Source organism: Paralichthys olivaceus, chromosome 10, assembly GCF_024713975.1.
Source record: "Paralichthys olivaceus isolate ysfri-2021 chromosome 10, ASM2471397v2, whole genome shotgun sequence".
NCBI classification, from domain to species: domain Eukaryota; kingdom Metazoa; phylum Chordata; class Actinopteri; order Pleuronectiformes; family Paralichthyidae; genus Paralichthys; species Paralichthys olivaceus.
Window position 1 is genome coordinate 15,178,585 of NC_091102.1, and position 24,781 is coordinate 15,203,365.

Here is a 24,781-nt window from a genome sequence, read left to right on the forward strand (position 1 = left end):
TAAGTCATGACGGAATTAAATTCCAATACCTGTCAATAATCCGCAACCCTTCCATGTTTGTATCCTTGGGAGGGAAAGAGTTAACAAACTTTCATGTTGCAAAAACCCAATGTTCGAGTTGCCTCCCAGTTACTACAGAAACAGTGGCTACATGGGTAGAACCTTATGTTGCATTTTTGTCCATCAGTGACCCAAAAGGGGGTATTTTCACTTTGTTATGGCAGTAAGTGCCTCCAGCTCCAGTTTCTGTCTGCCTGGAAATCTGTGAAACAGCAGCTGGTGCCAAACTCGAATGTATATTGGCGTCATAAAATATAGATGTGCTGACAAGAAGCCGCAACGTCCTGGGATCAAAAAAACCTTCATGTTTTGATCTCTGTCCTGTCAGAATACCTTCAGGACTGATTGAAAACATCCTCTTGTATGCTGTAAGCAACAAAAAGCAGAATTGGCTGACTCGTGCTTCTTTGTTCACATGCAATGTTTCCATGCACATTAAATACGGCATGGCCCAGTTCAAGATGGAGACGTCTTATAGGGAAAAGGCTGAGGCTCTTTGACTCTGCTGACTGTGTTCGATCCTTGTTTATTCACGTTTAATCCTCATTTTCATAAAAAACGAGGGTTAAACAAATGCGGATTATTATCAGGAAAATGCCAGTGGTGTTTAACCTTCTCTTATGCAGCACCTTTCAAAATGTCAACTATTAAGTGTTTTATTTAATGAAGTAAATGCTTGTATTTGCACTTGTGATCTGTGTCATCGCTCATCAGTTGTGAGTTCTCATGACACAATTCATTTATTATGTGTCAGTGGTCTCTGACATCTGATGAGGAGAAGAAAATATCCATTGATAATATCATTATAAATATTTCAAGATTCAATTTAAAGTGATGTAGATGCTTGTCATGAGCATATATGTAGTTACAGTGAGGAATTTCTATAAACTAATGCAACATGACAGTCAATGCAGCAGACTGTCTTACATGTATAATGTAATGTCAATGTCAGATTAATAAAACAGAGTTTCAAGCATTCCTAATAAACACGGTATATATCCCTGGAACATAGGTGTTACAGATGTTCAGATATCTAACCTGTGCTATAAACTTTTGAGTATACAGGCAAAATGCCCTCAATGTATTTAAAATACCTCGATACGTATAATACCACAAAATCGCAGCATTTTTGAGCAACTCGATGTGAAAATAACACATTATATACGGCTAAGACATGCAGTGACTGAGCCATAAACCTGTAATTCCAAAAGCTCAGGGTGCAAAGCCTCGAAGCGAGGGTTGGTAATCCAGGAAATGCTAGCAAGAGCAAGCTACACGAAATATGCAACCGATACATCCCACCCCCTCCTATTGTCTCTCTCGTCAAAGCTACGTCCCCAAAACACATGACCACTCACTGCCTGACAACAGCGAGAAGACGACTTTTCTGTGACTCGCTCGCTCACTTCTGGCAGTCGTCTCTGCTTCTGCGGTGTGCATCTCTACAGCTGCAGTCATGTGAGCGCACGGGCAGGGTGCAGACAGCCAAGTTTGTAAGTGACAGACTGGTACGCATCCAATCATTTCATTCAGTCTAAATTAACTGGTTGTGTTTATTACAGTTTTGTATTGTAAGGGCCACAGCCTGTTTTTTTTCCAGGAAGTGAAGTGGATTTTAACAAGCTTTCAATAAGGGGTTGATCCTGAAGTTTGATATCATGATGTCATAATTAAAAAGTTCTCATGAGAAAGTAAAATATTTGGATTTTTGGAAGTTAAAGAAATTGTGATTGAGAGATAAGAATGAGGAAAACCAGAGCAACGAATGATTTAAAAGTGTCTGCACTGGACAGAGGCAGCGTTTAATTGAGCTGTGGCAGCAAACATTTTTCCCGCTCTTCTACTTTTGACTTTAAATGATCCTCAGCAGCCTGGTCCCTTAGGTCCCCCCCCCCACCACCACCTCCTCCTCTGTCTCTAGCTCTCTCTGCAAGGCCCTTAGTGGCCCATATCAGGGTTATGCAAGTGATTACATCATGTAGGTCGTGGTGACAGCCGCCCACAGCGTTGAGGAAGAGGAGAGAGAGAGAGAGAGAGGGGCTGCTGCTGCCCCCATGATTAAGCTGTCATCCCTCTCCCCTCCTCACTCATCCACTATCCTTCGATTTACCATTAATATTTAAGGCATCGGTGTGAGAGAGCCTGAGGGAAGGTGTGAAGATCTGGGGAGGTAAAATAGTTTAAATCCCCCTCGCTACCTGGGAGCCAGCGAGGAGAAGTCAATCCGCACCATATTAGACACAGCCTGGTATCAGGCCGATACAGCAGTGCACCATGTAGCTGCCTGTCACAGTTACATGCTACAGCTTCTAGTTCTGGACATACACTGCTGTACGTCACTCCTTCCCAATGTGCACCTTAAAATAATGTTATATGCTCCAACTCTATAACTGCTCCAATATGACGACCTGATGAAGAGGTTGGAAGCAGTATAGCTGGTTATATGATGTAAAATTTAAGTTGCATTGAAAATTGAGATTTACATAGCTAGTAAACAATGCTTGCAACTAGAGGAAGATGAGTGGTTCATGCTTGTGTCCTGCCAGCATTACAACACTAGATATCCATGGGAAGCCACACTGAATTTTAAAGGTCTACGTCATTTTGTGCAGAATTGTAAAACTTATGATTACAATAAGTCTCACTAATTTAGAACACTTGCATGTATCTGTCACGCCCATACAACTCTCCTGAGGTGCTTTTGTTCTGCACACACACACACACACACACACACACCAACACACACACACACACACACAAACTGGGACTACATTCTGCTAAAGTAACTCACACTTGTGAGATATAGTTGTTTTCCTACAATAACCAAATTTTGAAGCACAATATAAAATCTCTTGAAAGCAAGTTCAAACATAAAAGTTTACAGCAGCCCTCTGCTTTACAACACTTCCTCATTGAGCATTTTTTGTCCTTTTTTATCAAATCTTCACTACTGTGGATATTTTTGTTAACAACATTTTCTAGAAAAATCTCTATCCATATGAAATTTGTTTTGATGTATCTCTGCAAAGACGAAAACACAGCAATGACTACAATGCTGGCAAAGAAGGTGGTGATAAAAGTCTACATCAACAAACCATCAAATACCGGAGAAGAACGCTGTAGTCCAAGTAATGAAGGGCAGAGCAGATGCCTGTGAAGTTTGGTAACCTGGTTTAGTGATACAAAGTTTTGCCACAAACTTGCAATTAGAACTACCTGTGACATTTTTTAAAAGCTCTGTTTTACATGTAAAATCAGCAAAGGCCAAAAATATCCACATGGATACATGGACAGCTACGCTTTGCCTCCTTGTTATGTTAAAAGTTACAGGTAAGATTTAGTTGTCAGTCTTGATAGTATAATAGTTTATTTAGCAATACTGATTTGTAAATTTCCCTCAATGGGCACACACTTACAAGTGATTATCACAGTTGCCTTGGCTGGGAATACTTTTAATTACAGTGAAGATTACTGGGAAAGCCTGAGACACTTTAATCAATTAATTAATTGGGCCTGGTCTCCTCCCTCCCTAGAATGTATTTCCCTGTAGGTGCACGTCTATGGCATCTCCAGCACCGTGGAAAGCTGTAAACAGATGTTTACACACTGTGAACACGATTATGTTTTCTTGGTCATGCTCAGTTCTTGTTGCAAGTTTTTTTTTTACCTGCTCTGATTGAATATTAAATTGACCTGTTTCATTTGGCCCAGACGGACGGTGAAACCATTCAAGAAGGACTGTTGCTATGTTTCTTAATGACTTTCCTGAATGTGGGAATTTTCTCGGAATTAGAAAACAGACTCATCCCCAGAGGTTTAAATCATTAGATCTATGCATATTGAACAGCAATTGATCTATCCTCTAGTGTATAATCGTGTGTTTGTGTGAGAGAGTGAGTGAGTGAGGTTGTTTTTCATGATGGGGGGGGCATGTATGTCTCTATTCTCAGTCTTTTTACCATGTTCTGAAATGCTGAATAGTGATGAAGAGCAGGGCATTAGAGGGGTGAATAAGAGAGAGAGAGAGAGAGAGAGAGAGTGAGAGAGACAAGGAGATAGAAGGGAGAGAGGGTTGATTTGGCATCTGCAAGCAGCTCCACTCAGAATGGGCAGGCACACTGCTGAAATATGCATGAGTCATTTCCCCAGTGGTGGGTGGGTGGTGTTGGTGCACTTGGGTGTGTGTGGGGGGGTGGTATTTATTGAATTTCATAAAACAGCTTTAAGGGATTAAGAATGCCTATGGTTGCCTTTTGCGTTAACTCATTGTTATTATAATGGAAGCTGAGTGTACAGGCAGAGCTGACGACAAAGAATGAAAGTTGTCCATCATTGAGGCAGCGAATAATCCTATTTTTAACTTTTGTCAGAGATCCCAGGCAACTGATGAGTTACATGTGCCGCGGGCGTAAAATGTAGCGCCAGCACATTGGTTTACTTATTTAACTGCTCAGTTAAACATTAGGCTCTCCAACCTCAATACCTCATGATTGTTCAGCTCAGAGTGAGATGTTTCACTCATTATTTGTGTGCTGGTGAGTTTGGAATGTGGTGTGTGTGTGTGTGTGTGTTTGTGGGAGAGTACAATAAGATGTTTTTATTTTTTTAAAGTCAGTGAAACAAGTTACAAGGGAATGATGAAGCCTGCATTTTGTATTTTGAAATTAAGATTCAATATCACAATCAAAATGTCTATTGCAGCAGAGAATGCAACAGCATCAGCAGAAAATACTCACTTGAACACCAAAAGTATATGAATCTGCAAATAATGATTCACTATTTACTGTTCTTCCTGTAGTGTCCCACTGTCAACCTGTCTCCAAAAATCTGCATATGTGGTAATAATTGACAAGCTGACGCAGTCAATTGTCACAAAGTGTTTAAATGCAGACGAAGCAATATTTTTTTTTCTTGTCTCACAGCAAGAGGGGTCACGGTTTGAATCCCAGTTGTGCTGGGGCCTCCTTGTGTGGAGTATGGATGTCCTTGCCTTATCTGTTTCGGATTTCTCCGAGTACCCTGGCTTCCTTCACAGTCCAGAGACATGCAGATTGGAGTTAGATTGATTGGAGACTTTAAACTAACCTGTCAAGTGTGTACCCTGCCACTCCCCCAATGTCAGCTGGGATTGGCTCTGGTCCCCCGCGGCCCTTATGGAATAGAGGTGTAGATAATGGATGGATAGTCCAGATTTATCTATTAAGGTTCAGAGGTAAAGATCCTTTCATTACCTTCAGTGTAAAAGCATCAGCCGTTAAAGACCCTGTTGTTAACCAGCCAGCATCGTTATTGTATGATGATATGATGCACAACAATAATACCCAGCATTCCCGCCAAACAAAAAAAGAAACCATGTAAGCTCTGACAGCCGCTAATCGACATTAAGTCCCCAGAACAAATTGGTCTGTCAGTTCTGGGAAAAAGTTTTCAGAGGATTGCTGTAAGATTTAGTCTTTGAGTTTGGAGGATGGGTGGGGAGGGGGTTGGCAGGGAGAGACCGAGTTGAAATGAGAGAGAAAAATGAGAAAACAGACAAAAATATGAGGCTGCATCAGGGAGTGGTTGGATATAACTTGTGAATGTGAAATAAATTGAATGATGAACACACATAAATACAACATTCAAGTGAGCACACCCTCAGGACTTCGCCGGCACACCCTCCCAACCCTTCTTTCTTCCGCCGATACTAATCCTTAATCTTTTTATTGCAATATTTAACCACAGTAATTGATTGCAACATGGCCTGAGGCTTATCTCACAGTACTTCCTCCATCCCTAATACTATTAGCCCTGACAGGGAGACTGAGCAACAGAGAGGAGACGAGAGAGGAAAATCTGCATGTCAAGTGTCCTTCATAGCCCAGATAAACTTCTCTAAGGCTGTGCTGCTGAGTGATGGCCGGCAGCGCCGCGAGAACAAGGGGGGGAAAAAAGAAGGGGAATAATCCAGAATCATTCAACTTCTCCCCACGGAGGCTCTAATATAAAAAAAGGTATGATGATTTAGCGCACCAGTGTTCATCTCAGGGACCTCTGCCATAACCGGGCTTAAGCAGTGCCGGGGGATTCCTTAATTGGCTTGTTTCTTGTCAGGGACACACCGAGGCTGATATCTAATGCGCTCCCACTCGGCATCTCGCTGACAGCCGCACATATCCTGACAGCTTTTTGGGCTAACCCTCGCCGTGTGAGGAATGCAGTGAAAGAAGAGAGAGGAGGAGAGAGACAGAGCAGGAGGGAAGAAGCAGACTGGATGGATGCAAAAGAGAAGACAATGGAGGGAGGGAAGGGAGATGAGGTTATTAGCAGCTAAAGCTGAACACAGTGCTGAATACATGAATATGGGAACTATTGGCAACCAAGGGGGGGAAACAGAATACATGGTTTAGACAGAGAGACATTATTTTCTTTTCATGAGTGGAAAGTGCTGGATATCTTTGTAGAACATGATGTGCCAAATCCAAACAGGTCAATAGTTCAGTCCAAATAAAGAGGCAGGAAGTATATAATGATAAAAGAACAGAACCCTGACACCATACAACATCCAATCTATTATTGCATTGTAATATCTAATTTTAAACTATTTAATGTTGGGTTTTGTTTTTTTTAGTGCCTTAATACAATAAAATGATCACCATAATTATTAATCATGTATCTATTTGTGCAACAATGTCATTCTGATTTAATGATACATACACTAAAGGAATGAATTGCAGAATACAATTCAATTTCATGTTTACAGAATCTAAGGCATCAGCAGCTTGAGTTTGCAAAATCAAGTGGGCATGTTCATCCCAGCATCATGTGTGGCTTTATTGTTCAAGCTGCATTCTGGCAGTTGTTTTTATGATGGATGGTCCCACTGCGGGATTCAGTTTACGACTGATAAAACACCCTAATCATGCAATGAACCAACATTGTACTAAGTAGCAGGTGTCTCATTTTTGCTCTGAATTGAATTTGCTCATCACTGAATCACCTCTGCCAACTGAAATGATAAAAAGCAGATTATAGCAGGTGTTAGTATCTAAAACAAAGGCAGATGTGAAATGTGGCTCATGTAGTTAGTGTACTCTCTTTAAATCAGTGTGAGACAAAGTTTGTTAGACAGAGAAGCACCGGTTTTTAGCACAATCCCAGTTTAAGTCAAGATAAATCAAGTTTTTTACTTGTATAGAAATAAATCACAAATGTGTTTTAAAAGACAAAATCTGAGAGAAAGTAAAATCAGGACAAAAGAGAAGAGAACTTACATTCAGCTTTAAACACAGAGTGGTCTGGGACATCTCTAATGCATAGGAAAATTCTCTCTGACATTTGTACATTACATTGTAGTCACATTATAAGCTTTTTGCCGAACAGATCAAACCAGTGTTTGTAGCAGTGACATGCAGAGTAAACAGGCTACACCTCTCCAGAAACACATTTAATGAACATTTCTATCTAATGCTGCTTAACTCCTATGTTACCTCATTAAGAATTCATGTTTTTTAAAATACTATCAATCCTCCACCCAATATGTAATATTTTGATTTGTTTCTTGTTCATTTCAAATCATGTTGACATTATTTAATTTACAAACCAGTTTTGGTTTTGATGATGTTTTTTGTTAACCGGTTTGGTCAAATTGATTTAATATGAGTGTAACAGCACTGGATTCACTGGTGGATGATCAGAAGACAATTTTTTTTCTGAGGCTGCATCTACCACTTCTCAAGTGTCTGTTATTTTATTGACCAAGAAGTAGAAATGGAAAACATATCTGTCTCAGTCTCTCTCACGCTATCGTTCTGTCTCTCTCTCTGTCTCTCTCTGTCTGTCTTTTCCTCCTCGTGTCTTTCCTCCTCTTCTTTTTCTCTCTGTCTCCCAATCTGTCCGCACCCTACCCTTTTTTTGTCCACCCATTTCCTCCCCCTCACTCCCTTACCTTGCCTGCATATTGACGTCAATGCGCTGGAAAGGAAAATAGGTGTGTGTGTGAGTAAAAAAGTCTTAATGCATAGCCACAAGGAGACAGAGAGAAAGAAAGAAAGGCGCACACTCATACACAGATACATGCATATTGCACACACTCTGCATGTGCACACCAGAACAGTGAGGTGCCCCAGTTAGAGAAAACCTGCCCAAGGTCACAGTGCTTTATCTCTATAGGCTGTTTACTGCTGTCTGTTTCACTTGACTTGCATCAGAAAAATATATTAGGGTGACACTGATGCATGTAGCTTTATTCCAAACCTGAACCCCAACTCTGCACTTTTATACTGATGGATTTATTGCAGTGCCAGCAGAGTGATCATAGCCCCAGTTTTACATCATGCAGACAAAAAAAACATTGCTAGAAACATGGTTAAGTATTCGTAGATGTATTCGTAGCATTTTTTTTAAATTGTTTCAGAGACTTTTTGTTCATATTTAAATGCTAGATTATAAAGTAGTAGACGATGTAGATTTGCAGATAGATTCTTTCTTTTCTCCTTTTTTTTTCATTTACTTTGTGTAAAACCAATCTAAAATCTGTCTTTTGTGTCAAAATATTTTAATGCCTTTAAGCCCAGACAAGCTCTACGTACATAATCCTGCTATATGCCATGCCACCTTTATTATACTGCTGACATTTCAGACGTCTGAATGGAGGAACCGTCTCAAGGTGACGTTGAAAGACTCGGCAATCAGTGATATTTGCAGTGCCAGAAATATGTACTAAAACCTGCCCCACGTATCTTCAGACGCCACCTTGTTTGAGTATTAAGATTGTTTGATTTTGTGTACTTGTTTTCATATAAGACTTTGGCAGTACAGTTCTGGGGAAAGCAGCTGAATTAAGTGATATTTTATACAAATAGAGAAAATATAAGCCATGTATACAGAAAAACTCTTTATTTAATCATCTTTTAAGTCTGGTTGCTACATTAAGATCTATTAGAAGCTGAGGAGTTTTTACTTGGCTGCTGAGTTGTGAACCTCAAATAGGTCCAAGAAATCAGTCTCCTATTCATTGTCAGCTCTAAAAAAAAGGTCAGTTGGCCATGCCCCAGAAAACATTTTCAGGTCCTTCTTTATGTACACAAATCTGACTTTCAACTTCCCCAGATACTGATCTATTTAAATTCTGTATTAGAAAATGATCTTCCTTCAGGATGGTGCCCCGGCTCTTTCTATCAACAGCAGAACATCTTTCTTTGTCTCACAGATTATGTGTGGTTGATTGAAACAGGATTTTTCTTTCGAGCTGTCTATATAGTTTTGTAATAGCTTTGTGCCTAGCTGAGCAATCGCAGCGCTCCATCAAGCTCTGACACATCCATTTGTCACACTCTCTGTGGTCAGATAGAAAATCAGGGGAAGACACACACACACACACACACACACACACAGATGTAACTGTGTCCCAGCATATAGTGTTAACATATTTTGATGTCAAAATAGAACAAAGTGCGTCTTCACCTGTTTTATTGTTTGGATATGGACGTGTCATGAACTGTTGAAAAAGCCACTGATGAGAATCCAATCTGACACATTCGAAAATGGAAAAGAACATTTTCCAAACACAGACGGATCAACGCAAAGTTGACATTTTGCGCTACGTCTGGTTGATGGACTCAGTGAAGTACAGTGAAGTAACAAGCTAAAATAGAAAAAGCATTATCAGCAGTGGAACTACAGGAGGGTAATGTGGATCAGCTGCTTTGTAAATGTTTGGCGCATAAGACTGAAATGCTGCTTTTTGTATAAGTCACTCTTTTGTCAATGTTTTTGCACAATGCACATTTGGTCACATAAGAGAGAAAACCATAGCCAACATTACATTGAACAAATACAAACATAAAAATTACAGTGTAATAAAAGGAAAAACAAGAAAATGATTGTTGCATGATTGTTTTCAATGTATTTCTTAGACTAGCATGGAACTGCCTTGACTAATTTTCAGATGGACTTCCATAAATGCAAAAAGCAGAGGCGGGAAAATGTGTTTCTTTTTACCCAGTTCTACGCACTGAAGCCTCACAGACTTCTACTGATGTCACCTGTGTGGTCAGTGAGTGCAGAGCGGTGCTGTGTGAAATCACATTTCTGTGGCCTTATGAGACTAAAGTCGTAATGTTTTGTATTTAATTCTACTCTACAATTCACATTCGTATGGTTGTTTGAAGTATTTATACCTGGTGTATTTACTGTTTGTTAACTATCATTACTGTAACTTTTGGGGCTGTTCTCAAAAATATTAACTTTACTCCAATCTTTATTCAGCTCAAGTATTTGACCTTGCTACATTTAATGTTACAATCATCACAGAAACAAAAGTCACATGAAGTTTTGAGAAGCTGATGATTCCATGCACCACCCGGCGATCACAGTAACTGTCTCAAATCAAGTGCAAAACATTTGCATGCAAGAAATGCTGTTTGTTGTAAGTCACTGTACAGAGGGAGGAGTGCGTAAACAGCTTCTTGCCTTGCAGCGTAGTGCGTTGTCTGTGTTTGGCGGCTGCATCCGTTGTGGAATTTTTGTTTTTATACATCTCTGCTACTGCTGCTTTACTGTTAATTCTATAAGAAGTGGCAGCTATTTGATTTATGTAGCTTAATAGTGCAACATTAAGTCTATGGACACTCTGAAGTGCCCATGGACTTCATATAGCAATAAAAAGTTGAATGCTGCACAGCGTCTGACTGGAATTTATAAGTTGCTCTCGGTGCAGATCTCACCTGGGAATGGTCTATATTAGTATTTTAATGCACAGTAGCCTAAAGATGTTCTTTGATTCACTTATCATCTACAACTAGAAGGGCCAAGGCTGATCGGCCACTTCATCAGCATATTGTATACATGCATGTTTTAAAGATCTCTGCATTTACTGTTGAGAAAATTCATACAAGTGTTGAAAAACATCCTGGAAACGTGCAAAATCCCTCCTGTGTCCAGATCCACACCCAAATGTAATGTTCCCTTCCCTTCCTCTTGTTCAAAATTTGAACGTTCATTCAAAAGTGTGTGGGGGGGGGGCAGTTACCACACCAAATGATCTGAGAAGCGGCCTGTAAAAGTATTTTGTGTTCTTGCATGTTCTGTCAAATTCGTTTGAACTCGATTATTAGAGTAAGTGACAACCCTATCCTCCAAGTTCAAGATCGCAATGTGCCTGACCAAAGCTTATAGCTGCTGAGATCAGCTGAAGTGCATTTATTTAAACAACATAGGTGGGACAGGAAAATTACACCTGTGTTGGTTCGAAACTAGAAAGGACACATGCATCATGCTTGGGTCTAAGATGAGGTCCAAAGTATCACTTCCCTCTAGTAGCCTCATAATATGCCAAGCGCGTTACACTTCCCTCCTCCTGCACTTCTCTATCAGTCACCATCTTTTCCTGACCGCTCAGTCTCCTCCTTCATGACACATCGTTGCATCTCAGCAGGAGTTCATACAATAAAGATGACCACAATCCATCTCGGTTACACTTCGATTACACCCCTTTACATCCGCTGCTGCTGCCACATCAGTACACGGTTGCAGATGGAGAAGGTCATGTATCCTGTCATGTTGAAAATTGAAATGAGTCCCATACATATTCAAAAAGTCAAATGGTTTTCAATGGGTTCAAATAATTTGCATCCATATTCATAGCGTGCGGCCTTACCCAGTCTTATGATGAGAGGGAGACAGAGAGGGATGTGGCACTTTGCAGGCTGGACTCTTGTGATTAGAGCCTGTTTCTGTTTGTTGCTGAGTTGAGTGTACATGTTGCTTTGTGAAACTGCTGGTGGGGCATGCAGAAAACCATCCATTTCAGCTCATTCAATCTAAATAGAGGTCGCTTCCCAAACCCTCTCAGTCCCAATTCAAACTGATGGAGGGTGTGAATGGATTACAGCTCTGCTCCTGAAGCAACAACATGCTCGGCTAAAAGATTAATCGCAGCACTGCAGGACAAAACTTCATCCTGCCCCCCTCCCCCTTTCCCCCATTCACCCTTGGTATCACTTTACTGAATCCCCAATGATGACTGTGTCCTCACATCTAATATCAGTTGTCTCCAAGAGTTTCAAAACCCACTCATAACCTTTAGATAAATCATAGAATGAGAGTCAATGAACTATTTCATGTGGGGCACACTTTTACTGAATGATGCTTTAATATGGAGTGTTTGGCTAAAATCAAAGCTAAATGAAGGTGTGATGCTCATGGTCATAATTATGGAAATGGACCATTTATTGTAAAACCTCCATGTCAGACTGTATTGTGTCGTCAAATTTGTTATCATAATAGCTAGAATATTCCAAATTTGGGAAAGCAGCATTGAAGTAGAAATAATTCAAAAGTTAGCATTCCCTGTGTGTGGGTTTTTCATTTATATTCACCTTCCTCTTCAAAGCAATGGAGTTAGAGCCATGATAGAGGAGAGACAGGGTCACTTGGCTAAGATTCATCCCCTGAAGCTCCACAGTTTATCCTCCCTGTCTCTATTACAAGCGGAGACAGAGGGATGGGAGAGACAAACATCTTGTTTTCTTCTCACCTCTAGGGTAAAGCTTCAATCTAAATCTCGGATCCTAGAAGAGAAGGTGGATGGGGCCATTTGAGGTCAGGAGATGGTGCCCACGAGAGGGATACAGTTTCGCTGGAGATGAATGTTTCGTCTGGCAAGCGCTCTAAAATGCACTTAACATTTTATACAAATTCTGGGGGATGCTGAAAGCCGTGCCTCACCGCACGATTTCCCTGCCTCTTTGCTGCTTTCCCTGTCCTAATTGATCGAGCCGGCCGGGCAATCCCGTACTGTCTGCACTCATTTCCAGTCAGGCTTGTTTAAGCATTACAGATTGGAGTCATATGGCTTTGCTAAAGGGGAAGATGTCTCCTAGTGTTACCGGAGAGACTGGCGGGCAGACAGTCAGGCATGGGTGAGAGACAGCAACACGCTAGCTTAAAACCCAGTAGACAAACCAGGAAGTAGCTCAACGTTTCATAGTGCTAATGGTTCATTTCGGGTATTCTGTAATGTGAGCCTTCATTAAGATGTCAAAGAACTGCTGTTTTTCATTTTGCTATTGGACATTTAGTTTGAATCTTATACCAAGATGCATTGTGTACATTTGTAAGGTTTATAAATGTTTTCCTCATCCCTTCACCCCCAGTTGTAAGACAGAAACAGTGCTTTAAAAACTCCACAGGAATCCCATGTATGTCACACCTTCTACTTAACTGTACCAGTGCTATAGATTGCTATAGATCAATACAGGTAATTTAATGCATGAGACACCAATCAGACTATCCTACAGAAAGCCTACAGCTAGTAACGGAAAGCCGGTAATGACCAGGCTCTACTCTGTGAGGCATTTAAAAAGCTGTTTCTTTCATTAAATACATTCAGTGACCCATTCCTTGTTGGCTGTTGCTTCATGTAACTTGCATCACATCACTTGCACTGTCCCTTATAATTAAGTGTTTGAGCATAGAAATAAAATCACCATGTTTCCCCCAGATTCATTCCAGTTTCACTGTTTCAATAACTGGTACAGGGTTCTGGATGAAGTCTGCCGGATAGCCTGTGTGGGGTTAGCATGTGTGGATGGTCTTTCTATGAGTATGTCCTGTGATAGGCTGCTGTCTCACCTAGTTTGTTGACTAAACTTAAAGTTAGTGTTTCAACAAAAACAACAGCACCCAATCAGTTGTTTCTTCTAATGTGTAATGCCAGCCACCAGGGGGCAGTCAGGATGATTTGCCTTCTCTTTTTGGGAGCTGTCATCGTCCATCTTTAAGTACAGTTTATGGTCTAAAGCAGCGAGTGACCTTCTGCTGAGCGGCACATTGAATCTTAACAAACAGTATGTGCACTGTATCTGTTTGTTCATCGCTCTGATCCCCCCCCCCAAAAAAAAAAAACTAATGTTATGGAATAAAATGTCACACTAATATATGATCCGCTGCTGAATACAAATTGTAAAATGACACAAGTTGTTTGCTGTAGCAGACAGTGCTTTAGTTTTTCTGGAGGATAGTCATTATTTCTAAGACGGCAAAAGGTCACTGGTTGGAAAATGTATAAGAAGGATCTCGTCTGCATCTCTATTCGTCTGTCAATGAGGAAAGAAAACCGACACCATTATCAAAATGTTACAGGACCCAGTCTCATTGTAACATTCCTTTTATTTTTTAACGTTTCTCATGGTAATATGATAATGGGTTTATGCCTTTGTATTGTTTTTTTCTATTTAAAGTTGTAATTTTGCCCTAAATCAGAGTCAGGTCTGTTTTGAAGGGTTACAGTTAAAATGTATTAGCCTAAAGTTATTCTTGATTGAGGATCCAAACTGAGTAGTAACTATCACTTGAAAGGCTTCCTCCACTGAGTAACGTCTTAATCTTTCCACTCGTGAGATAAGAGTTGGCCCTCAAGCATACAGAAGTACTGCAGCACGCACACACACACACACACACACGCACTGATGCACTGAGCTCAACAATCACCTCCCTCCCTTTAACTCTTGTCTGCTCTGTCTTACACTGTCTCGTGCCTCCTTTGCTGTCCATCCTCCGCCATCCTGTCTTACACTGTCTCGTGCCTCCTTTGCTGTCCATCCTCCGCCATCCTGTCTTACACTGTCTCGTGCCTCCTTTGCTGTCCATCCTACGCCATCCTCTTGATAGCTTTCTGTTTTTTTCATTTCCCCCCCCCCCCTCATCTCGCTGACAACCTCTTCTTAACAGAGAGCAGCAGACTGTGAAAACAGAAGAGGCAATGTCGGGGTTGTGTTTGTGTCGTGTAATCCTGTATGTCTGCAGACGGAGGACAGTATAATTAACTCAATGAAACATCAGAATTGAAAATATATTCATTTTGTTATTCAAGATAACAAAGCTAGTACTTATGTTTTATCATTTATCAATTTATCATCTAGTGTTCTCATAATGCTGCTGCCTTCAGGTGCACTCATTCAGGAGCTTTTAGAGGGAAGTGGAACCAAATGAGCTTTTAACGTGGCTTCGTTTTTCCTCATAATTGTTTTATTGAATAAAACAAGTGTGTAGAGGTGCTGCAATTACATCTTACAGGAAAACACACATATTAGATTAATTCATTGTATAATACCCATCAATTTTCTATAATACTTCCATTGAGGATTGGGCTGGTCTAAGTTTATTGCAATATGTAAAAGGATTTTGAAAAGATCAGGGAAAATTTTGAATGACAGACATTTAAGATGCAATGTAGCCTTTACTGTAAATTGTTGTTTGTCTCCATCCTCTTTGGTACAAGGGTTTAATTGACTTTGTAGACTCCTTTCTGTGGCCTTCAACAATACTGAATGGAAACACAGCTTTTCTGTACTTCAATCAATGCAATATTGTTTTTTCAGAGCAGGATTCCTTGAGTGTCAGACCAATAACGTCGACTTGAATTTAATTGAAAAGAGAGTGAGAGAAAGAGATAAGAGAGAATGAGATAGTGGTGACCTTTTCTGCAGTTTAAAATGCCACAGTTGTCTTTGTCGTTGAATCCAGTGCTTGGCTAAATTTGATGGCAGTTAGGCTGCCGAAACAATTTTGAAAAGGTCTGTTGATTAGTTTTGAGGGAAAACAGAAATTAAAGTCTCAGAGAAACCACTCATTATGACCACTACCTATTTGTCTATGACACAAGTGTAACTTGACATTGTTGTCATGCTCTAGGTAGACTATATTTGTGTGTGTGCATGTGTGTTCTTCTACCTGCATGACCTGGTCTTATCTAAGCTGCGGCTGCACCCTGCTACCTGCGCCCACTGGCAAAGTCTGTGTGTGTGTGCGTTCTCCGTAACACTGTGTGCAGCCGTCGCTGTGATCTCACATCACTCAGAGGCTGCTGAGCCATGCATTGACATTCCAGACTGCCTGCATCTGTGGCAAAAAATAGATATGTAAAACGACAAGCTCTTTTTTCCCCCGTTTTCCCACGCATAGTTTGTCAGAGCAGCTGGGTGAAAAAAAGAGGTCTGTGTCAGCTCATATGAGAAAGAGTCAGTGTAGGGGAGTGACATATCACCGCTTAGGCAAATGAGATGGAGGAGAACAAGGTGAAAACAGACAAGGTTCATGCCCTTAACCAGTTTTTATTCTGCATGTAGAGGGTTTTATTGGTGGGTGTATGGGCTTTAAAACTGCTGATGAATCAGTTTTTCTTCTGGCAACATACTAATGGCACTGTATTTTCATTTTAGCTTGTGGTGTCACAGTCTGCATGTGAACTAAACGTTTTAGTCGTAATTTCTCATAAGACAATTGCTAGTTCCAGATAGAAGTGTAATGGATAAGCAACATCACAGCAGCAGAATAGCACTTTTAGCTGACTACTTGAATATTATAATTATGTTCCTAAAACTGAATAAACCAAATTATTATCTTCAAAACACATTTGTTATCACCTACAATCAATTTAGTTCAAAGTTTTCATTTTCTTATACTGAAATGACAATTTATCAGGAGTCTCTATCTATTCCATAGCCCTGTCAATGAGCCAAGTATCAAAGTGATGTATTTTTGATGAACATGATGACAGTTCTATCTTCAAAGTGAAGTTAAATTCAATAAGTAAAAGATTATTACACAAACTTGAACAAAATGTTTCATCTTGTATTGAACAATTGACTTTTTAAACCTGATGAAATGAAAAATCAATCTTTAAAAATAGTAACAAAAAACAAAACAACCTGCAAATGTGCAAGACTTTTCATTCAGAAACACAAATATCAAGCTGCTGTTGGTTAAAAAGTCAGAAAAACATCAAAGTACTCTCCCTACATCAGTGCTTCATGAATAGTTGAAAATGAACAGTAATGTATCTGAACCCATATCTGCAGTGATTGATATGCTTGAACTTGAGCATTCAGCAAATTCAGACGTGTGACTTCAAAGAAATGCAATATCAGCCTCTCTGTTCAAACTCCTCTGTATAGGCACTGACTACTGAATTGATCCTGCCATGTATGGGATATTTTTTCATTAACACTGCATTGAGAGGTTAAAGATCTGGCTCAGCACATCAGCCCCAGAGGTGTTGGGACCCAGTGTCTTGCTCAGCAGGGCTGCAGTGTGGGTATCAGGGCTGTCTTTTCTTTAAGGGATTGCCTCTTTGATTCCTTGACTTGGCAAAGTACAAGTTTGCATTTTCTTTCTAATCCAAATAAAACTATTAAGTTAAGGCTTTGCATACATCACTGCCACTCTTGAGTGATTGAACAGAACAGCAGGAGGAGCGATCTGTAGCTGCTACGCTCAATTGATAGATTGGGACCCTCTCTAGATGCCATAACTGTTATGGGCATTATACTGTGCTAAATGAAAAGACACTGTTGTAACAGCTGGTGACAAATTAAATATAATGCACAACATTGACATGTGGTGGTGACAGAGCCAAACATGCTGAATGTTGCTCTGGCAATCTCCTGATCTTATCTCCACATAAGGTGAGGCCGTTATTTTCCCTCAGCACGATGGCATTTATCACCAGCCACTCCACCGTCTTTTTAAGGAAAACATGTGACTTTAAAAGGCCAATTCATTTTGCATAGATGAGCTGTGTTCTGTGAAAATCAATAAACCCTTGATGGATGGCCCTGGTCATTGCACTGGGCTGGTGTTGTAGTTGTCACAAAGGAGACATTAATGCCTCCTTTTCTCCTACCCCCTTTCTGTTTCTCTTTTCTCTATTGTCTGCAGCAGCTCTGTAAATTCAGAAATGAGAAATTGGTTTTCTGTTCCTCCTTCTGTACACTCGATGTTTTACCATAACAGGTTGTTTTTCTCTAAAAACATGGAGGCTACACAGGCATACTCTGCAAAGATCTGCCAATGTCACAATGGGTGAAAAGTGTAATAACTTAAGCTGTATAAGAAGTGAGTGGGTCTGTTTGCCTTTGTCATTCGACTCTCAGATCTGAGCTTTGTCATAGTTTGCTCTGTGTCCTGCAGCCTCTCCATGTTTACTTCAGGAAGTATTGCTTGTCCAAAGATTACAAAAGTGGAGCTTTGTCAGTTTTTACAAGTTGAAATGAAAAAAGTTTCAAGGTTAGCCAATGTATAGTCAACATATTGGCCTTACGTATGTAATTGAAATAAATGACTAGCCGGTGAGATCTACCTACTGTAACTCTGATAATTATAGATCTGTTTCCTCACCTTACCCAATCTCAGAACTCTTGCTATTCAGCTATTGTCTGATGATGAAATAACCTCTGGGGACAACGACCAGTATTTCAAGGCCCCTGGATTAGACATCAGATAACTGTGCCAAGTCTACTTCTTCTGTTTGCCGTGAACTGTTTACACTCGACTAGTTTCTTTTTAATCAAACAAGTTGAGTATTTTTCTTCACACAAAACAAAATCAGCAAGACTTTTTGGAGGTGTTTTAGGTCCAGGCGACACTTTGGCTAGTCTTTATTAATTGCAATCTGATACATTAAAAAGCGAAAACATTTGTATTTCAGTAAATGTGTTCCTCCTCTTTTGCTCTCCACATGGACGGTCTAACATGATTGGTCAAACTCAAAACAGAAACAGACCCAAAATCTTTTCCCATGCCTCCAGATTCTGCATATTCACATTAATCGGTTTAGATTAGCCCTTCTGACGGGTCACCTTTGTGAAACCCTTTGGATGGTCCAGAATGCAGCCCTGCCTCTGATCTTTGGTCTTCTTGATAGGACACATGTTCTCCACTGCTTATAGACCTCTACCGCTGCCTAATTGAAGTCACTAATGCCTGCCCTGCAGAGTTCTAGGTCTGCTGAGACATTACTGAGACATTATAGCCAATGGCAGAACTTTCCACCGAACGCTATCCCAGCACCTCCTATTCTACCACCCTGACAACCCACTTAGCACTTATTGTGCACCTTCCGTCACAATTGTACCTCTTCTTCCACAGTTTGTCTCACTGAGCAGATTCAGCACTTCTTTTATGTCTCTGACTGATGCTGTTGTGTTGGCCCTCACTGGTCTTGACTGCGGTATTAGTAAATGCAATGCAACATCATGTAAATGTATTGGGAGTTCCTTTGCTGACCACAGTTATTACATATGGCTGAAATATTATAATGCCAATATCTGGTTAATAATTATTGTGAAGTGTTGCGATTTTACTCAATACTCTCTTTAAGTTTTATTAAACACTGATCAGAATTTCATTTTTAGAGGAAACTGTAATTTGGGTGTATTTTGGTGACTTTTAAAAAGGGTCAGCAAACAAAGAAGCTGAATATTAGCTTTAACTTCAGCTGGCTTCAAAACATAAAACATGAACTCTTTAGTGCCTTCGGCTATCTTTGGAGGATGACTAAGGCCATGACCAACAGGGTGTCACTTTGTGAGAGCGCCACAGGGATGACAGATGGGTGCTCTTGCTCCACCCTGCTGGCTGCCCATCCATTGTGATAGATGCAGGAATGAGAGGAGCACAGGGTCTTTGGATTTCATTTGCTCACTGCTGTTCACTTGCTTCTATTGATTTAGTGGCAGTAAACTGTGTGTGTGTGTGTGCGTGTTTGTGTGTGTGTGTTTAATTGATGAATTGCTCTCAAAAGAACAATGATAAACAACTACATACCTGAAAGGAAATAAACACATACTGAACATAAAAAATGAAATATTTGCGATTTGTGTGACAAATGTAATGTTGTCATCATTCAAACACTGCATTAACATTATTGGCTTTTATACATGACAATAATGACAACCAGGCTGAAAAATAGTGTGTTTCTTTCATTTCTCTCAGGTGTCATTATTAAAGATCTTCAGACATGTTCTGTATAATTATGCAGGATTTTGTTCAGTGTCAAATCCTGCCAATGCTCCACATTGGCACATCTTAGTAATTGAATTGGAAGACCTAAAGTACACAGTGAAAACCAATCTCCATAATTCTACAATCAAAGTATTGATTTTCTATTTGACACTCTGTTAAACACAGTGACTCAGCCAAGGTTGCCAGATATTGACAAGTTAGGCCCCACTTTTTCCTAATGAGCCCTCAATAGACCAACATCTGACACACACACACACAAACACACAGACACACCACTATTATGACAAAACACAAATCACAAGGGCATACATTTGATTTAAATGTTAGTGTACATAAGATTGGAGATTGTACTTCAGAATTAGTGGAAGTTTGTAATTTGAGCTGGAGGAAGACGTCCTGTTTTTCACATTAAAACACATCAGGAATCATATTTTTTTTTTTCAAATTAAAGGTACAGTGTGTAGAATTTAGTGATATTCAATGTTGAAATTGCATGTTGCAGTTGAACACCTTCACTTCACCCTCCCCCAAACATGAAAAAGAACCTGTGGTGAACTTCAGTTGTCATAAAAACTCAAAAGATGTTAAGTTTTTCCTGTTTGGACGACTGTAAAAAACATGGCGGCCTCCATAGAGGGGACTTCCTCGATGAAAATATATAGTATTTGAATATAAAGGGCCTTTTCTGGGGTAAAGAAAACTACAATTCATACAATTTAGATGAAACGAACTAGTGAAAACATCATGAGAATTATTCTACATTACATTTCTGCCAATAGCTCCCTTTCACCTAAATCTTACACACTGGAATTTTAGATACAAAATATTTGTTTTGAGAGCATTTAGTGAGTGAAATAATGAGGTGCTTTGCAGGTAGGAATATTCCCCATGGTCTTTGAGAGAAAATCTTATGAAATTTTGGGGTGAATGGATAGATGGGTATATTATACAAATATTGGAAAAACACTTTTAATTTTGCAATACATGTGATTTTCTCACATTCTCACACTATATTGTGGTTGTTTTTCTTTCTTCTCGCTGTTTGTTCTTTCCTCATAAAGTCAAAGAGCTGACTTCAAGTCCCCCAGTGAGCTCTTCATCCATCTCCCTAATACTTATTACTATCCTCTGTGTGTGTGTGTGTGTGTGTGTGCGTGTGCGTGCGTGTGCGTGTTGTGGGGAGGTAGCAGTGGACGTTTTTCATCCATCACTGACAGAAACCTTTGGATTAAATAAAAATCTCTCAATCCCATTGACAGTGGGAAAACACACACACACTGACAGGACAGAGAGAGGGAGTGCATGAGGTAGACAGATGAGACAAATAGAGGATGGACATGGGAAAAGAGGAGAAGGGAGAAAAGGTGAGGAGAGAGAGAGAAAAGTTAATCAAAGAAACAGAGGACAGAGATTGGAAACTTTGGGGGAAAATGCACATTTTGTTTAATTACCCAATTTGCTGAAATGAAGTTCCAGTGTTCAAGAATGGACACCGACAGCTACCAAGAAATAACGAGCCTCCAAACAAACAACAGGCAATTCATCTTTTTGAAAGTAGAACAAATTAAATTTTTCTCAAATTGACTTTACATAATCGAATCAGAACCTTCAAATTAAGTGATCACTTCCTGCCACTCAGGCAGGAACAGCAGGCAGAGCTCAACATAATAGTTTGTGGGCACAGTGCAGGTTAACAAGCAGAAATTGCATATAGGGTTGACTATTTATTCTTAGCTACAGGAGACATGTTTACATGTTATATCACATTTTAATAAGCTTGCTTTACCGAGACATTGTGTTGTGTGATTAAACATTTTATTTAGTCATCTGATCATCCCTTGGTGATCTGTGATGTTGCAAACCAAAAAGAAATGATTGCATATGAGTGTTTCCACTGAGGGATGGGTTCCTAATTGACTGCAGCATATGAGTCGGCATCTGTGCTTGTATTTGTTCGAGAATGGAAAAGCAACTGGGCTGGAGGATTCATTTAAAAAAAAAAGCTGATTGTGGGTGTTTTTGTCGGCCACTTTTTTCTTTCTCTTCAGTCTTTAGCTTTAATTGAGAGAAAGACCTCTGAGGCCGGGGAAAACACACCTGCTCCCAAACTTTGCTGTCAAAGTGTGTGTGTGTGTGTGTGTGTGTGTGTGTGTGTGTGTGTGTGTGTGCAGGCTGCAGAATCATTGCCCTCAGTTAGGCAGGTGAAGCTACATCACTTTGCACAGTCCTGCAATCCCAGGTGAGGAGGAAGGAAAAGAAAACTATAAATATTCATTCAGATAGTCTCCTGTGGTGTAATGAACACCTGTGATTTTCAATGTATTCATCTTTGCCACTAACATTATACAAGAGCATTGTCCTGTATTTTCCCCCAGGAGACATTTGTAATTCCTCCCTAAAACTGCTGTGGGACACTATATTTCACATGATATTGTGTACTGGGTTTGTTTACTCGCATTAATTATTTCAACACACAATGGTTTGACTCAAAAAAATCTGAATCCTGATGCTTCATCATATCCATACTTTTAAATACACAACAATAAAACAGGTAACTGGTTTATATGTTGTGGCTGATCTGTATACTTTTAATCAGTCATTAAAGGGATAGTCGAGATTGATTCAGGGTTGTATACTTTCCAAGGCCAACTCATATTAGTTATTGATAAAGCCAGTCACCATTGAGTCATAAACTTGATTGTGACTATGTACATGTGTTCACTTATAGGTGACAGGGAGTACAGAAGGGGGCTCAGCAAACAGCCCTGTGGGATGCCAGTGCTCAGGGTTAGGGTTGAGGAGACGTGGTTGTCTAACATAGTGTGTCCTGTTAGGTGATAAGTAAGGTAGGGAGTGTTGTTGAATCCAACTGGTGGATCCTTCTCAGGCCAACCTATCCCAGGATTCATTGTGCACCAGTGAAAAAGCTAAAAGGTAGCAATGCAGGCCGGCCATGCAGTCGGACGCTCAAAGTAGCTAATGATGTAATGGTAACGGCCAAACAACCTGGTGAAGTAAATACAAAATCCTCCGTTGTACAGATTATTTCATAGCCTAGAACTAAATAATAGAGACAGAGTGTCTGTGTGTGTGTGTGTGTGTGTGTTCTGCAAAGTGATCACACGTCTCCTGTCAGCCTGATAATAAACCATTTAAAGCACCCTCTTTAACCTGCCCCACTATTTTCTGTCTATAATGTAATTATTAAGTAATTCTTTTATAGTGGGTCGTAACACACTCTCATTCACACAGAGGGATATTTGACTTTTAAATTGTGTTTAATTCTGTTTCTTTACAGCCTCAGACCCAGCCAGGTGGCAGGGAGGTTTGGGCTCGCTAAATGTTTAATTTCGATTGAGGACAAGAGGAGCAGGTTATGACACGGTAGTTAAAAGTGCAGTTCTCAATAGGGCTGCAGGTTTCACAGTTTTAATAAAGGGAGCTCACCTCTAGGAAAGTGGCCAGTAAAATGACTGGCTTGCTTTCATGTACGAGAGAGATGGACTAGAAGGGCCTACTTGGTCTCAAGCTGCAATCAATCAACCAAATTTTCTGACCTTTTTCTCAATTATGCACGATGAGGCTGGCTGGCAAGATAGTGAGATGACCAGGTGAGGCTTTAAGTTTTCTACTTTGAAAAAAGAGTTAGATAACAAATCAGCAGCACACACAATACATTGATTAAAGCTGATGTTTCTATATTAACTTTGGTCCAAAATTGTCATTGCTATTGCTGCTTAAGGGAAATATATTTCATCGCTTCCACAGTTTAGACAAAAACTGAATGTTTTTAGAAAAAAAGCAGCAGTGCTGCCACCAGTGCTGCCAGCTAGCTGACAAGATGTGAAACTCCAAAAGGCCTTTAGATCAGCTCTGAGTGGTGTTTAGTTGGGGATTCAAGTAGCAATGTGTTCCTATCACAGTGGAGTGTTTTCCCCCTTTGGGACAAATCACTCCGACACATCTGCCCCTCTCGCTTTGTCTCTAGCCACCGTTTATCTACAATGGCACTTAAGCTCATTCCACTGCCTCCCAACTTTATTGTGGTTCCATTGTAACAGCTGATGAACACAAACGCAAACCTCTACACATTCTTAACACCTTCTATTTGCTATCCCCACTGTGTCAGTCTTTCTTTCTTCCTTGGTCTCAGATTCAGTACTTTTCTTTTTAAGATTGCAGTCTAATAGGAAGAATGTATTCACTTTTATACTGACATATTAGATTGTATCCTCCTCGATGGACTATAAAAATGTCCTGGGCAGAGAAAGACTGAAGGCTATGTCTGACCTTGGTGTGTGTACATGCAGGTGTGTGTGTGTTGTGTGTGGGTGTGGGTGTGTAAAAGACATGTAGTAGTTCTATTGTCTGTTGACTGTTCTCACAGTCCAGTCACATACATTTTAAATGTAGTTGTTCAGTACAATGACAGCCCTTCTCTACAGGTTTGTGATTGACTGGGGTTTCAATGACTTGCTTCATTTCCCTTCAGCATGTTTAATAGGAACATAAAGTTTAATTTGGACGCTTAATATCACTTAGTTTTACGACAGTGCAATATGTTGTCCTAAACTATACTGAAATGAATTGACGTGACTAAAGATATAACTTGTTGTTTGCTCTAGGAATCCACACAAAATTCACACAATCTGCTGAGCAATATTTTTCCCAGACAAAGCTTTTTTTAATCCCCAACCTCTCTTTGTTAGCACCTTCAACAGAGACACGCTTGTTCCTGTTTCCATACATTTTCATGATGACCTTTTTCAAAATCCCAAGTCATGTCCCCGATGTGGAAATGTCAAACATCGTCTTTTAAACTTAGACATGGCATTCTCTTGTAGAATATCAATTTCTTTAGTAAGTCTCCTAAGCTGTAGAGCTTACCATGCTTAAAAGAAAGTCTTTGAGCCCAAGGGTGCTGATGCATCTTTCC

General features: G+C 40.1%; 1 protein-coding gene across 1 annotated transcript in view; it reads left to right on the forward strand.

The window, feature by feature from the left end:
* The window catches only part of LOC109631390 (ephrin type-A receptor 6), a 158,965-nt gene that overhangs the window by 12,443 nt on the left and 121,741 nt on the right, over positions 1–24,781 (forward strand). The gene's annotated exons all lie outside the window — the stretch shown is intronic.